This window comes from Vigna umbellata, chromosome 2 (genome assembly GCF_029865625.1).
Source record: "Vigna umbellata cultivar VRB3 chromosome 2, Vumbellata_1.0, whole genome shotgun sequence".
In the NCBI taxonomy this organism is placed as follows: domain Eukaryota; kingdom Viridiplantae; phylum Streptophyta; class Magnoliopsida; order Fabales; family Fabaceae; genus Vigna; species Vigna umbellata.
The window spans coordinates 15,199,530-15,206,754 of NC_142166.1; the positions used below are offsets into that span (position 1 = coordinate 15,199,530).

The 7,225-nt window shown below is 33.9% G+C and overlaps 1 pseudogene across 3 annotated transcripts; it reads right to left on the reverse strand.

The window, feature by feature from the left end:
* Positions 1–3,609: 3,609 nt before the first annotated feature.
* LOC124846211 (manganese-dependent ADP-ribose/CDP-alcohol diphosphatase pseudogene) lies at positions 3,610–5,954 on the reverse strand (annotated as a pseudogene). 3 transcript variants are annotated; one of them, XR_015784188.1, is made up of 4 exons: positions 5,841–5,918; positions 5,243–5,375; positions 5,017–5,142; positions 3,610–4,768 (listed from the first exon to the last, which is right to left on the reverse strand). The product of XR_015784188.1 is annotated as a manganese-dependent ADP-ribose/CDP-alcohol diphosphatase pseudogene, transcript variant X3 (transcript). The 3 variants fall into 3 exon arrangements; XR_015784187.1 differs by having other exon boundaries at positions 5,017–5,375; XR_015784186.1 differs by lacking the exons at positions 5,017–5,142; positions 5,243–5,375 and having other exon boundaries at positions 5,841–5,954.
* Positions 5,955–7,225: the final 1,271 nt, after the last annotated feature.

The following is a 7,225-nucleotide window of genomic DNA, read 5'->3' on the forward strand; positions in this document are numbered from 1 at the left end:
GTTACCATCAAAACTACTTAACCCTTTTGACTAAACACCTTGTCTTGACCAATGATAACAGTTGCAAAACTGTTATTTTCATACTTAAAATTGATACTAAAAGCAACTTTTATATTTAGAAACTAGCTTGAAATCATGCTTTTATTCATATTTTCAGAAATAAGAGAGCTGGACAGGTTTATGCTTGATTTCAGTGTTTTTGTGCAGGTTTTAAGGTGAATTTGGTGAAAGAAGTGAAGAAGGAGAGATATGGAATCAGAAAAGACATCAAAAAGTGCAAAAGGAGAAGCCGAAGTCACCGCTGAGCGGCAGTTTACCGCTGTGCGGCACTCAGGAGCTCACGGGAGGACCGCTGAGGGGCAAAATGGCCGCTGAGGGGAAGAAACGTGACACGCACTTACCGCTGAGCGGTATTTTTCCGCTGAGCGGCACTTTAATGGGCTTGGACCTAATTTTCTGTAATTTACGAATAATATATAAGCTTTAGGGTTTCCTAGGGTTTGTATCTTTGGCTGGAACGAAGTAAACACTCTCTCTTCCACCCCTTTGAAGGAGGATCTTGGATGCTGAGGCTTCCTCTTCACCTTTTTAGGGTTTTATCTTTCATTCTTTCATTGTAATTCATCTAGGTTCACCATGAATATGGTGAACTAAACCTTGTATGTTTGTTGGGGAATCAATGTAATCTTTTGAAGCTCTCATATATGGAATCTGTTTTTACATCTTTTAATTAAGACTTATGCTTTCTTTCATCATTAGTTAGGGTTTTTCCTCTTTGCTTAATGCTTGCATTGTTTAACTCATTCGATGCATGATTATTGGTTTTGTCGATACGGGCGCGTACGGGGAAGTCTAGATCCGGGGAATTTCTCCCAATATGATATTGGTTGTCGTTAAGCTCCTGCACTTATGAACTGATCATTAGGAATGCTAGGAATTGTATGAACTCGTGATTAGGGAGAAGCCTTCTTGAAAGGTACTTTAGAGAGTGGCATTAACAATGATGATTTGAATGTTGAATTCCTAAAATATATGAGAGTGGATAAGATGAAATTGACCCCCAACAACATATTCATACATAAATTTCATTGAAAGTGTTTATCTTTTGCTTTTTGCCATTGATCAAAACTTCATGCATACATATTTAATTTTCGTCTTTTGCATATAAAATCCAAATATTTTGTCTTTAAGTCTTAGCTAATCAAGAAACCACACAACTAAGCTAGGCCGTGAGTCCTTTGGGAAGAACGATACTTGGTCTCACCAAGTTTATTACTTGAACGATTCGGTCATACTTGCCGATTGAAAAACAAGTTTGTGACATCATATTTTGGTGTTCATAAATTTGTCCATCAACCAAGTCTAGGCCAACTCAATCCAAACTGACCTAACCTTGATTGGGCTAGGTTGGACCTGGTCTTGATCAAACTAGGGTTGACCTAATCCTAACCCAACTCATTTGAATGTGGGTTAGCCCAAACTCCAATGAACATGGATCATCTGTAACTCGACTGAATGTGAGCTTGACCTAACTTAGCTCAATTCATGCCCAAACTGACTTGACTTGACCTAGGCTCGGGACTAACTCGACTCAATCTGAGTTTGAGTCGACTCAATTCAACACGAGTCCAACAAAGATTGGCTTCACCTAGCATTGAATCAGCTCTACATGACTTGAGTCCAACCAACTCAACTTGATCGAGACTTGAGCCAAGACTAACTCGACTCAATCTTAGATGTAGTCTATTTGGCTTGACTTTAACTTGGGAAGACTCGACTTGACCTTGGATGGCCTAATCTAATGCTATCTTACTTGGGTTTGGCCTGATATAAGATTTCGTAACTTGAAAATAATCTTGTTTAACTTGAATTAAGAATAGGTTTTGCAAATATAAAATAAAACACAAATAACATCAATCAAGATGACTACAAAAAATGATCGATATTGATAATTTTTAAGGGTTAAATATGTTTTTAATTTTTGAATTTTAACGTGAAATTGGAATTTGTCCCTATATGAAACTTTAATACATTCAATTATGATATTTTTTTTTGCATGTCAAACATGTTTCTCAACTAATATTGAAGCGAGAACATATCAAAAGGTTATAAACTCAAATACTAGCATGAAACTCATTTGACACATTAAAAAAAATTTAATGTTAGGTTAAAAGGATTATATCCATTTCGAATTCCAATTTTTCATCAAAGTTTAAAGACTAAAAACATACTTAATATTTTTCATTCATCTCAATATAAGTTTTTGAATTTGATAATAATTAAAATATTTTATCCGAACACGAACATTAAAATTCATGAAGTTATCTTATCCAAACAAAACATTTAAAATTTTTAATATATTTAAATATCTTAAAAATTAGGCTTAAATGCTTACTTCGTTAAGAGGTGAATTTCTGTTTAGTACCCAGTTTTAAAAATGAAGACATTAAGTCCCTATGTTATGAAAAGTGTATGAATAAGGTCATATCCGTTAAATTGATAGCAACGACGTTAAGCTCATGCTGATGTGGCCGTACTTTTTCTCTTCTTTCTTCTGCTATCTAACTTTTTCTATCTCTTGTTCAGCTTTTTCTTTGATGATTTGTTGAACTTGTTCTTTCTTTGTGGACCTTCTTCATATATTTTTCATAATATCGGGACCCAATGTCTTCATTTTTAAAACCGGGTACTAAACAGAAATTCACCTCTTAACATGGGGACGAAATAAGCATTTAAGCCTAAAAATTATAAATTTTCTTATCCAGATAAATGTTCCTTGTGGCATTAAAATTCTCATAGATAGATGGGTTATTGTGAAATGTAAAAAAACAGTGATAAATGTAAGTGGTGATAAGGGAGAGAAGTCAAAATCAAATACAATAAGTCTTTTTAAAATAAAAGCAGTAATAAATAATATGTATTGAATATGGTTTAAAAATTATTTTAACATCAATTAAAATATATTTTTTAAATAATTAAATTTAAAATATTAAAAAGTGAATTTTAAGCTTAATTCAATTCTATAAAATTAAACTTCTAATATTAAGTTTACACTCAGTTATATATTTTGAATTGATATTAATAGATATTTCGATAATAGATATTCATAAAGAAAAACTTTAACTTATAACTCTAATATCATTTTAAAAAATAGATTTTAAGTTTAACTCAACTTTACAAAACTAACTAATAATATGAGATTTATATTATTTATATATTTGAATTGACCTTAATCGTGACTACTCCTAAAATCATAAAACTCCTTACTACCTTAATCACGTTTAAGATTTTCTTTTAGTTCCAAAATTTTGATTGTTTTAAAAATTCAATACTTACTATTTCTATTATTTCTAAGTGAAAATAGTATGGAAAATTGTTTTGTGAGAGAAAAAATGTAGTTGAAAATAATATAGAAATGGAAAAAGAAGTTGAAGATAAGAGAAATGGGAAATGCAGTAAAGGTACAGCAGTTTTAAAAAACTAATAACAATCACAATCACAGACCGAATGTAAAGCATGTTCACATTCATAATCTCAATCTCAAAAGAAAGGAAGCTCAACTAAGTTACTTCAAATTGAAACTTCTTTTGGTAGACTAAAACAAGATCATAGGTACTCTATCAATGATTGATAAAAGATAACAGGTAATCTTCCAATATATCTTCTTTAGCATTTTCCTAGTTCTTTATAAAGAAATACAAAAATACTTTCAATACTTACCATAGAAAACAAGGATGATTTAGAATCATTCTTCTTCCAAAGCATCAAAACATCAAGTCATACAAACTAACTTGTAGGATAAAAATGCATGTCTGTACTTTTCATTCTGTCAGTTCCCACAAGAGATAATCTGTCATCATAGGCATCAATGTGTCCAAATGCATTTGTACCAAGAGGACATTCCAAAGCGGCTTCAATAATTCTATGGTGTATCCCATGAGAATCAATAGAGTATCCTCCTTTATGATAATGTCCAGCAAGACATACCTTAACACAGTTGTATCTATGTATCAAATTCATTGCTTCATCATAATTCCACAACAGTCCCTTCTCACTTGCTGCACCGGCATCTAAAGGCAGATGGCAACAAACAACAACCTTCTGCTTCTTTTTTGTTGCTTCCAGGAGAACACCATCCAACCATTCCATCTGTTCCCTTCCAATGCCTCCATTGAACATGAGAAATCTTCTTTCAAGCCCCTCCATACCCGTTGGACTATTTTTATTTTCATTTGGGTTTTTCTCCCTTAGGATTTTCATGGCCTCCAATGTTTTGGGATGATCTTGTGGCCAACCAATGGCACTGATGTCATAGGCATCCAGAACTACAAATCTATATTCAGGCACCGGTGAAAAATCATAGTATGCACGGCCATCAAGACTTTGGATCTTCAATAACGGAAGCAACTGGCTGCGAGGGAGATTGTATAGGCAGTGATTTCCAATCATATGATACACAGGTCCCCCCTTGAACTTCTCAAATTCGTCCACAACTTTCTGTACAGCACCAAGAGATTGATCTTTGGGACAAAACCCATCAACAATATCTCCAAAATTGATCACAAACTTATGCTTTTGGTGAGTGTTCCATTCTTTAACTGCTCTCTGCAACACAAGAATGCTGTGCCTATAATACCGTGGAACACCAAGGAATGAGCGACCATCAGGAATATCAGCATATTGGACATCCGTAATCAATCCAAAAGAAAAAAGTGGCTGTGTAGTAGTAAGTCCACTAGAAGAAAGTACCATGTCTCTCTACCTGATCCTGTCATACATTTAACATTTATAGTCATCAAAGTATTACACTCCAAGAGCAATCTGATCTAAAGTCAAACAAAAAGGAACGTATTATCTCATTATCAGCCCCAGAAATTATTCAAAGAACTAGAAGAGAGAAAATACACAACACAAGCCAAAAAACAACCGTATTGCTGGGCTGCTAACTTGGCCGGTTTTAAATTATCTGAATCCTGACATTTTCTTATCAAAACAAGAGTAGTTTCACCCTCGTACCCGTTACACAGGGCCAATGATTCTAATGATTGAAAGCCAAAGCTACAGGTATATGAGATGAACAAGCTCTCTTTTTCTTTCCCATTTGAGTGGATACAAAGTTGAGGTCCTAACTCCGGAGGATGACTAGGAAAGAGAGTTTCAGAAGATGAAAAAAGTTAGTGGCTAAAAAATACGATGAAAGAAACAGGTATTCTTTTCAGTTCAACGAATTAGGGTTCATCACCAAATAATTCACGAGAAAGGGCGGTATGAGAAGCAAAAATTTGAATTTGAATGTGAGTCGTTGTATTTGAGTTCCTATTATCTGCTAGCTGCATCAATGTCATCAAGTCATGGATTTTGCTTCCAGTTCTTCCCTAATTGTGTATATGGTATCAGATTAAGGTTCAAGCAGAACAGAATTGTTTGCAATGTCTCAAGAAAAAAACACCTAGTAGAATCTACCATCACCAGTCAAATTCACGGTTAAGCACAATTCAGCTAGAACAGGAAACCCAGGTGCTAGAAATGGCTATATTCAGTATATTGCCTCAAGGATTTTGATTTAACCATAATGTTAGAAACCTTTTTGTGGTTTGGATTAAATTTTAGTATTTACGTGACAATCTAGACTCGTGAACAAATGTGATTGTGAAATTTGAGGCTTATGAAGGATAGCAATAGAGATTGAGATTCCCAAAATGCCCAAATTGCATTAAGAAAATGAGACCCTGTGAGTGACCTTGCTATGCGGACAGAGATAAGTGATTTTTGCAAAGAAAGAATGAAGAAATTGGTTTGGGTGAGTGAAAAAAGGTAAGAGAGGGATCAGAGAGACGTACAGGTTAAGTGTTTGTTGAAAACGGAGAAGCTGCAAAACGCGAGACACCAATGCCAACGCCAATAGATACAGAGAACTTCCAGTATGCTATAATAAATAAACACGTTTGTAAAATCAAAACTTTATCCTGTACTTTCAGTAACATGCTCATTTACTTCCACGCACAATTTTAAAATGATTCCCTTTTCACATGAAAGTAAATTTGTTCTTTTGATCCAGTAATTACACATTAAATATGAAGATAGTTTTAAACAATTTGAGATATCTTTTAAAATAAAATGGTGACAAATATTTTAAACTTTAAAATGGACATTTTAAATGTAATCATTCATTCTAAGATTATAGCTTAATGAACTTAATATGTTAATTTCTAATTCTTAAGTTAATCATGTTTGTTAGTAATTGATAAGTTTTGAAATAATTAATTCGTGGATGAATGTAAACGACACAATTATAATATAAAATTTTGGTTTTTTAAATTAAAAATATATTATTACCTAATTATTATTCTATATCTTTTTAAAATAATTAATTTTTTCTTTTTATTTTATTTTAATTTTTTTCTTTGAATAAGTCCTTTTATCTAAACTAGTTGTACCATACGGACCGGGCGGTCCATAGAGCAGTGTCGACATCAACCTAACCGTTGACGTTTCTTCAATCTTTTTTATTGTGCTATCTGTCTCTCACTCACGACACTCAAATTCCTTTTTCCTTCGAGTTTGGTCCTCTCATAGCATTGCTAGACAGCTTGCATAAACACTGACTGCGTACTGTTCTACTCGATCAGTCATCCTTTCACTCGGGTGAGTAATAACCATGTACCGTACGGACCGAGCGGTCCAAAGGGAGCAACGCTGAATCGATTTAACGGAACTGTTGTACAAGATCAACCGGTAGGTGAACTGATTCATTAAAATCATGATTAAGGTAAATAGTGATTAGATCCATTGGGCTAGAATTGGGCCGTGATTAACTTTTCACTAATCCCAAGCCTATGACGAAAACTATAAATATAGGTCAAAGGTAAGTGATAGATAGGTTGCATTTACTGCACGTTTATTACTGTTCTATTGAATTACCGAACGGTTCGTATACTGACTTTGGCATCGGAGGATCTTTGACAGGTTCCCTCTCGGACGGAAGAGCAAGACAACGGAGCTTGGAGCGAGACCAAACGACAAGAAGGCGAAATTGTGAGGGAGTTTGGTGACTCAGCCCCATAACCGAAACACTAGTAATATTAGTCAATTTTTGTTTAAATTATTTTGATTAATTATTAGTTTTTATTTATTTATTTAAAGCATTGTTACATTAATTTTCAATTTTTAAGGAATTTCTAAATGCATATGGCTTAACTAAGCTCAAAGTGAATCTATGTTGCTC